Source organism: Aphelocoma coerulescens, chromosome 3 (genome assembly GCF_041296385.1).
Source record: "Aphelocoma coerulescens isolate FSJ_1873_10779 chromosome 3, UR_Acoe_1.0, whole genome shotgun sequence".
NCBI lineage: Eukaryota > Metazoa > Chordata > Aves > Passeriformes > Corvidae > Aphelocoma > Aphelocoma coerulescens.
The window spans coordinates 31,102,108-31,109,619 of record NC_091016.1 but is presented as its reverse complement, the minus strand read 5'-3'; the positions used below and the strand labels follow the sequence as shown (position 1 = coordinate 31,109,619).

Genomic DNA, 7,512 nt, shown 5'->3' with positions numbered 1-7,512 from the left:
TAATTCTAAAACCTTGTAAAATCTAGACAAGAGTCTGCACATTTGGCCACTGCTCTGCAAATATTAAGGGTGCCTAGATTATAAAATATTTTTAGGCATGTCAGTGTAAAACACAGCAAGATGCAAATTGTCTGATTTCGGCCTGACTATTTGGTCCAGCTTTCTGTTAATGAAATCTAAAGTAATGTCAGGTAAGGTAAGGGAAATTGAACTAATTTCAACAGGAGGAAGTTGTATCAGAATACATTTCCTAAACGAAGGACACATTTACAAGATTTTGTTTTATATGATACAGTGGCTATAATCTCAGATGGAACCAGTTACCTTGTGCAAAAATTTGAGAGTTTGACTCTTAACAGACAATATTGCTACTTTCAGATACAAAAATTCCTAATGAAAAAACTGATTTAAAAATCCTATTTTGAAAAAATTAAAATTGAGTTCCATTTCTACTCATCTACTTTGAGGTTTAACCCATACCACTTACAAAATTTACAGAGTTATCACAAGAGCTAGAGACATCTAGGAAGCAGGAAATATGCTGGAATTTATTCCTCCCTTCCTCCCTGTCTGGCTGCAAAGTATTACATGACTGAAGAGGAGCTAGCAATCCTAACTATCAGAATTAAAATGACAAACTGAGTTCTAGGGTTCAAAACCATGGTTGAGCTAAGCTGTTGCTCCTTCCCTTCTCCCATGTTTATAACAGCATTTATTCCCTCATACTGAGTAGCAAAGGTGAAGAAATGAGTCAATTTTCCCTTCTTCTACTCATCTGTGTGGCCTCTTGCTGAACTGCCTGCCTGCTGTGCAGTACACGAAGCATGTGAATCCCATTTTGACACGACATGAGCTGCTACCTTGGCTTTTTTGATGGAAAGAAGAGAAGAAATTTTAAAATTGCACTGAGGAGCGATGATTACAGAAGGCAGTCTTTCTAACTGCTGCCAGCTTTGCAGGAATTGGCTGAGTAAAAGAAAGAGAAGTGCCTGAAACACTTCATCGTTGAGCCCTCCTGCCTTTTCCTTATCAGTAATTAGCATGAGTAGCAGAATGTGTGCACTTCCTCAATGGAAGTAATTACTATGTAGAGCTCCAGAAGTTTTCAAACCAAAGCTTAAAAGACATCTAAATGACATATGCCTTCTGCAGGATTTCTAGAGGGACAGTTTTTTCCTCTCTCCTTCAAAAAAAAAAAAAAAATTGTAACCATATTTTTCTTACCACAAAGATAAAAGACAGCATAATATTGACTAGGCATGCTTCAAGGCTGGATCAAAATTTTCCTGTCCTGTCATGATGAACTATCAGAGAAACAGCAGATATCCAGCCCTGCTGTCCAGATCTTAAAGCAATTTTTCTGCCATTGATGAGTTAGGCTTTCCAAGCCAAATTTACTCGTCTTTCACAGGTTAGGTTTTGTCTTCAGGCAGGAAAAGACTGCAGACTCTGAAAGGAAGAAAATAAGAAATTTGCAAAGAGGAAAGAAATTGAAAACACCTCTAAATTTAGGTAGAACTCTCCCATTTCTGCCATCCACACCCTGCCTCCTCCCAGTTAAACACAATAACTCTGCCTTCTCTTGACAAGACCTGTTTCTTCAAGACACACACACACTCTTCCATCTCAGGCAGAAGAGACCACTGAGGTCATTGTGAGGCAAGTGCTGCCTTTCAGAGGACTGTTGAAGACACTGAAATGCACCCAACAGTCCTGTCTTCATGCTTGTCACTTATTTGTGAGAGGAGACCAGAAACATTTTCAGTGGAAATAGTTCATGGTATTCAAGATTGGACTGAAGAAAAGAACAAGCACAGACCAAAAATAATGTGTGAAGGAGGGAATTAAAAAAGACAAAAGTGATTAAGAAAGAGGGACAAAAAAATGCACTGCAAACAATTACACCTACAGAAAAAGAGGCTTTTCTACTGGTTCCTACAAGGGCAAAAGGCATAACATTGAAGAGAGCAAATATTTCTGGTAAATATGGAAGAATGTCATACTGCCATAACTATGAATAGATGTTCCCTCTCCAGGAACTGGAAAAGTGCAGCTAGATGTTTAAGAGAGATGCAAGTTCCAAGCCCCAGACAGCAGCGTGGGAGGCCCCAGTGCCATCCCAGCAGGTAAGTGACAGTGCTATTCTGGAAACCATGTTCAGCATGTACCCAAATTAACAGCACCATAGAGAACACATTTCCTCTACAGTCTTCTAGGGATGTTTCAGAGACAGATGACAACATGATACCAAAATGAAGCCAAATATATCTTATTTTAAATAAGATAGACTATTCTAAAATAGTTGAAGACTAAAGATTCTCCTTAAAGCCATAGAAATAGTTCAAGACCATGTGTCAGAGAAACATGCTAATAAATTCAGAATTTCACCTGTGACTCAGGGTCACAGATTTGGTTGACGGGGAACTTTGTGTTTTGTGTTCAGCAAGGAATGGTAAAGCAAGAGAACTTGTGACTCAGCCTTGAGGGCACTGGGATGCCTTTTGCCCCCAGAGTATGTGTGCTACATGCTGAAAGAGAGCCTCAGACACAAGGTCTATCAATATTGTCATTGGACACAACTCACTGATTTCATCTAGCTGGTGGTCTCTATCACAATAAGCAAAATAAAACAGTTTTTGAAAAGGACCAGAAAAAGCTAGGTACTTAATTCCCATTGAGATCTTTGGGGAAAGCATCTAAGCATCATTGAAAAAAGATTAGATTAAAATGATTGAGACTTTTCCCGCATTTGTAAGTGGGAGCAGTTTTTAGGGTAAGCTATTATCGAACAGTCGTGGCAGGTTTGTGGGTCTGGGTCTTCTGGCTTCAGGGTACAATCAATTTATAAATATAATTTGAGACATAGGCCAGTTGCAAAATTATTCATCTGCCTCCTCATGGATGACCAGGCAAATTATGGTTTTATTTTACTCTCTGTAATTAAATTGGTTAACTGAAAACTGAGTGACTCATACTTTCTACAGAAAATTTTATCATACTGTTTGCTACTAATATTTTTCCCTCCCATTCCTCTTCAAAGAGTTTGACTTGGTGGATCCTTTACTTTTTTGTTCAATTCATGGAAAAAGGTACAGGGATCAGATCTCCCGTTCAATCACCCAGCATTTTATATTGACATTTCCCAGGTAACATCAACAACTACAGGAATTCTTAGCCTTTCTGTACCTCTGTGTAATGTTAAACTGAGCACAAACTCTGGAAATGTCTCCTTGCCTCCATTTTCTGGAAGGGGCTCATTCCATTATTCACACAGACAGATGGGCTCACATTTTGTACTATTATCCTACATAACACGGCTTTCTTTAGCTTTCATAGCAAGACATCCATTATTGCTAATGTTCAGGGCATAGCAGGTATGCTGGACTTGTGCAGCATCCAAGTGTCTCCTTGAAAAATAGTGTGGTCCTGAAAGAATCTCTGTCTGCTCTATGAGTGCCTTCCCTGAGATCCTTCTAGCCTTTTTCTTCCTGGTTATGTCTGGAAAGAAATTAAATTAAGGCTGTGAGTATCTGGCAACATCATTTCTGAAAATGCTTCTGTCTGAAAGCGCTGTATGTTTGCAGCACTTATTAGCATGTGCTGTGTTAAATGTGTGCGTAGCCTTGACGGGTGAGGATCTCTCAATCCATTGCTTTTCCTACCTCACATGTTCCCCCTGTTCCCTGCCCTAGCCCTGGCCACTCCCTTGGTTTTCCCCCTATTGGCTCCTGTACCCCAGCTCTGCCCAGGGACCGCCCTTGGGCCCCTGACAAAACCACCCCACACCCAGACCACGAGGTCTCTTCTCTGCCTCCGAGGGCAGCGGGACAAGATGTGAATAAAGCCATCTCAAACCCTCATGGGAGACCCTTCTCTACCTCCTTTACCACCACTGTGTTGTAACCCTGCTGGCTGCTGGAGCCAGATCGAGGGGCTGTCCCAAATGGACTCCGGGATGTGACCGGTCACACAGCCCTAGGTAACCCCGCTGTGCTCCCAGGGAGCTGCAGCCTGCTAGGCAGAGTCCAGCGGTTTCGACCCTGTGTCTCCATCAACCCACTTGACTCAAGTTTTGCTGCCTCAGAAGGTGACATTTAACTTCCACTGGAGAACCTGGGGAATCCAAAGGTGTAATATACAGGTACCATTTAGGGCAGGTCATAACAAAGCTTGATTAACTATGAACACTGGGACAGCATATTTCTCTGCTTCCCAGTTCTCTGTGTTAGTAAAGCCAGGTATCCATCGCTGGGAGTCATTTGCTGTGAGTCATTTGCTAACTGTCGTGTTTCTGAGGAGTCAAACAGGAGATAACATGAGCATATGGAGAGGTGTCTCTTGGTGGAGCCTATAGGAGTGGAATGCCCAGTATTAGCTTAGCTCAGAAGTGAGCAGTTGCAAACAATCACAAACTGTTAGCTTTTAGTTGGAATGTATATTTTTTAAGTCAAAGTTGCTTCTTAGCCAGCCCTCAATCTTAAATATTAATATTTTTACCACCACACTCCTTCCACTCCCAGAATCATAGACTACAAATTGTCTCAGTTTGGGGGGCATATTTGTGGGTGCTGGAAGTTACTGTTCTGGATTCCAAGCACACAGAAGCCATTCCTTCGGCAAGAACTACTACCAAGGGACTTTATCCTGCCATACAACATGCTGCAGGGGATTTCCTATGCTGCTCTTCAAAGACAGACTGTCCTTCCTGAATGGGCAAAGGGTTACCTCCTAAATGAGCAAAACCAGCTGAGAGAAGACAAGATTACTCCATGGATAAGACTGGCAAACGTGCAGAAAACTGGCTGTGAAAACAGAGAGATATCAGAAAAACACAGGGACAGAGAACAGGATATTAAAAATCAACCTTCAGACTTACCTATGATGCATGAGTTTTACAGTATCCCATAAAAGATGTTCTTCCTTTCAATTAGAAGTTTATAGGAAGAGATAATATCTTTTATTAGAGCGACACAGATAAACTCCGCGTACTCTTCAAAGTCTCAACTCAAGGCAGTGATTTTCTGTCCTCAGACTAAATGTAGGGTCCTTCTCTCAGTTCCTTCTGTCCCCATTCCATTTGATTCGTTGTGCACACAAACTACCAGGTGTGCAGGCACAGCTCCTACCTGGTGTCCATGCTATCAGCCTGTGACCCAGAACGGTTTTATTGGGAGCCACAGTGGAGGCCGTGGTGGCATGCCATTGCTCCTAATGGCACATCAGAGCAGAGCACACCATAACAGAACGCCGTGCAAGAGGAGAGAGAGGCCAGCTTTCCTGTCAGAGGAAATCCCAGCTGGCTGATCACAGGAGGGCAGCAGCCTGTGACATCCTTCACAACACTGATGTCACACAAATGACAGAGAGATGAGGATCCTCAACACCATCTGTTTTGACCGAATGTTCCGCTCTTGTGCGCTGAATTGCAAATGTAGACAGAGCCCAAGGGAACTAATTAGTCCCCTCCAGAAGAGAGCTGGGGAGTGAATTAACATACCCAAAAGCGTGTACAATCAGAGAACCAGCAACCAGGTCAGGAAGCTGTGTTATATGACAGCAGAGATACACCCTTCGTCATTGCTTTTTGCAATGTTATCCACCAATGATATTCCCATAAGGAAACAGCAACTTACAGCTGTTTGTAACACCAAGGTAGCACCATTTTCTTAAAAGAACGGATGCTATACTATATTCTCTTTTTCTTTCTTACCTACCCCTCCTATGTCAGTAAAAGAGATAAAAAAGTTTAGTCAGATCTCTGATTGCTATGAATGGGATACAAAGGCACAAGTAACGAGCAACAGGACATGGGGATACGACCTCTTGTTGTGCCAGGGAAGGTTTAGGTTGGATATTATGAGAAATTTGTTCACTGTAAGGATTGACAATACTAGAACAGGCTGCCCAGGGAAGTGGTTGAGTCAGCATCTGTAGAGGTATTTAAAAGCTAGGTAGATGTGGCACTTAGGGACATCCTTTAGTGGTGAACTTGGCAGTGTTGGGTTAATTGTTGGACTCAATCTTTTCAAGCCTAAATGATTCTGTGACTCTTAAGTGATAAGCAGTGAAAGGTGAGCAAAGCATTAAAGATGTGGGATTTCCTAGGAAAAAATGTTACAAGTAGGAAAAGCAGTTCTACTTGGCTCCTTCCATGAGAAGAACATTTAAACTCTTCTGTTGACTGAATTTGTAAATTGGAAACAAAATATGCAGTAAAAGTTGTGACTGAACCGAAGCGTGGCAGGAGCTGAAGAACTAGGAACCATCAAGCAAGTTCCATGAGTCCCCACTGTGTTGCAACTGGAAGTCTGGTGAGCAAGGCTGTGAAGAAGAAATTATTAATCCCAAATGCAATTCACATCATTTTATTTAATCTGGCAAGATTCCAGTGTATAATCAAAACAGTCTGGGCCCCTGTGCATTTTTGTTACTTGTCCATCTAATGGACAGGTCCAAGAAGAAAGGTCCAAGAACACCTTCCCTACAAGGTTTGTCTCCCCTGGATCTTCAGACAATCATGTTTACAACAGCAATGCAACTGTCTCTGTCTTACAACTGCTGTTATAAGCAAAAAAAAAGAGTTGTGTATTCACATTTTTACTACAAAAAAGCTCTGGATTGACCCAAATTAACTTATTTTACATTTTCCTTACTGATTAAAGGGTTTGACAACTTGATACCCATGTGGTTCTTGTTTTCACTACTATACCAAAGTTTCATTTACCACACACAGACAAAGCTAATTTCTAGAGAGTTAACACCACTAATTTGTTTCCTATACTTCTGCCATTTAGAGTCCGTAAGAGCACTCCTTCTCTAGGAAAACACTATATCTGTTTCCCCCAAGTCTCATTTTATTTGGTTTACTGTCTGATAAACATGACAGATATTTACCATGCCCTTACATTTTTTTAAATACTTAGCTTTTTAGAAAGAGGAGACTGTAATCCAAAAGCTGTAAAAGCTTGTTGTACACTGAATATGAAGACCTTTGGGAGATAAACTACAATAATGAATACCCCTCAATATAAACTCATAACCCCCCACTAATAAGAGCTGTAAATTATATTGAAGTATGAACTGAATTAGTCATATATAATTATCACATATATGACAGGCAGAGACAGCCTTGTCATGTGTTCTTAGAAAAGAGAGATAATTTCTACTCCCTCTTAGGCCAAAGAGGGAACTGGCTTCTGAATCTGATGTGTTTCCAAGGCTAAGGGATTTATTTTTTCCCTACCAGGCACTGAAAGTCTTTTTTAGATTTAGCCCTACTTCTTGATGAAATCCAATCTCACAAACACAAAATAAGCTTACTGAGAGGGAAATTAACTGAACAAGTAGATACCTGGAAGCCTCTGTTTGATAGATATATTAATATATAATCCTGAATTATTTCATAAAATCTGAAGAGAAGTGAGGAGAAGTTTGTCTCCACAGAATGGCAGGCATTCTTGTGAACTATTTACACCAAATTTTGAGCAAAATTAGTGGGAGTTAAAGACTCCC

General features: G+C 40.9%; 1 non-coding gene across 1 annotated transcript; it reads left to right on the top strand.

Annotated features, from left to right (window-relative positions):
- Window positions 1-7,136: 7,136 nt before the first annotated feature.
- On the top strand, window positions 7,137-7,265 carry LOC138108874 (U6atac minor spliceosomal RNA). The gene has a single exon (XR_011150095.1). It is a non-coding gene; the product is annotated as a U6atac minor spliceosomal RNA (small nuclear RNA).
- The last annotated feature ends 247 nt before the right edge of the window (window positions 7,266-7,512 follow it).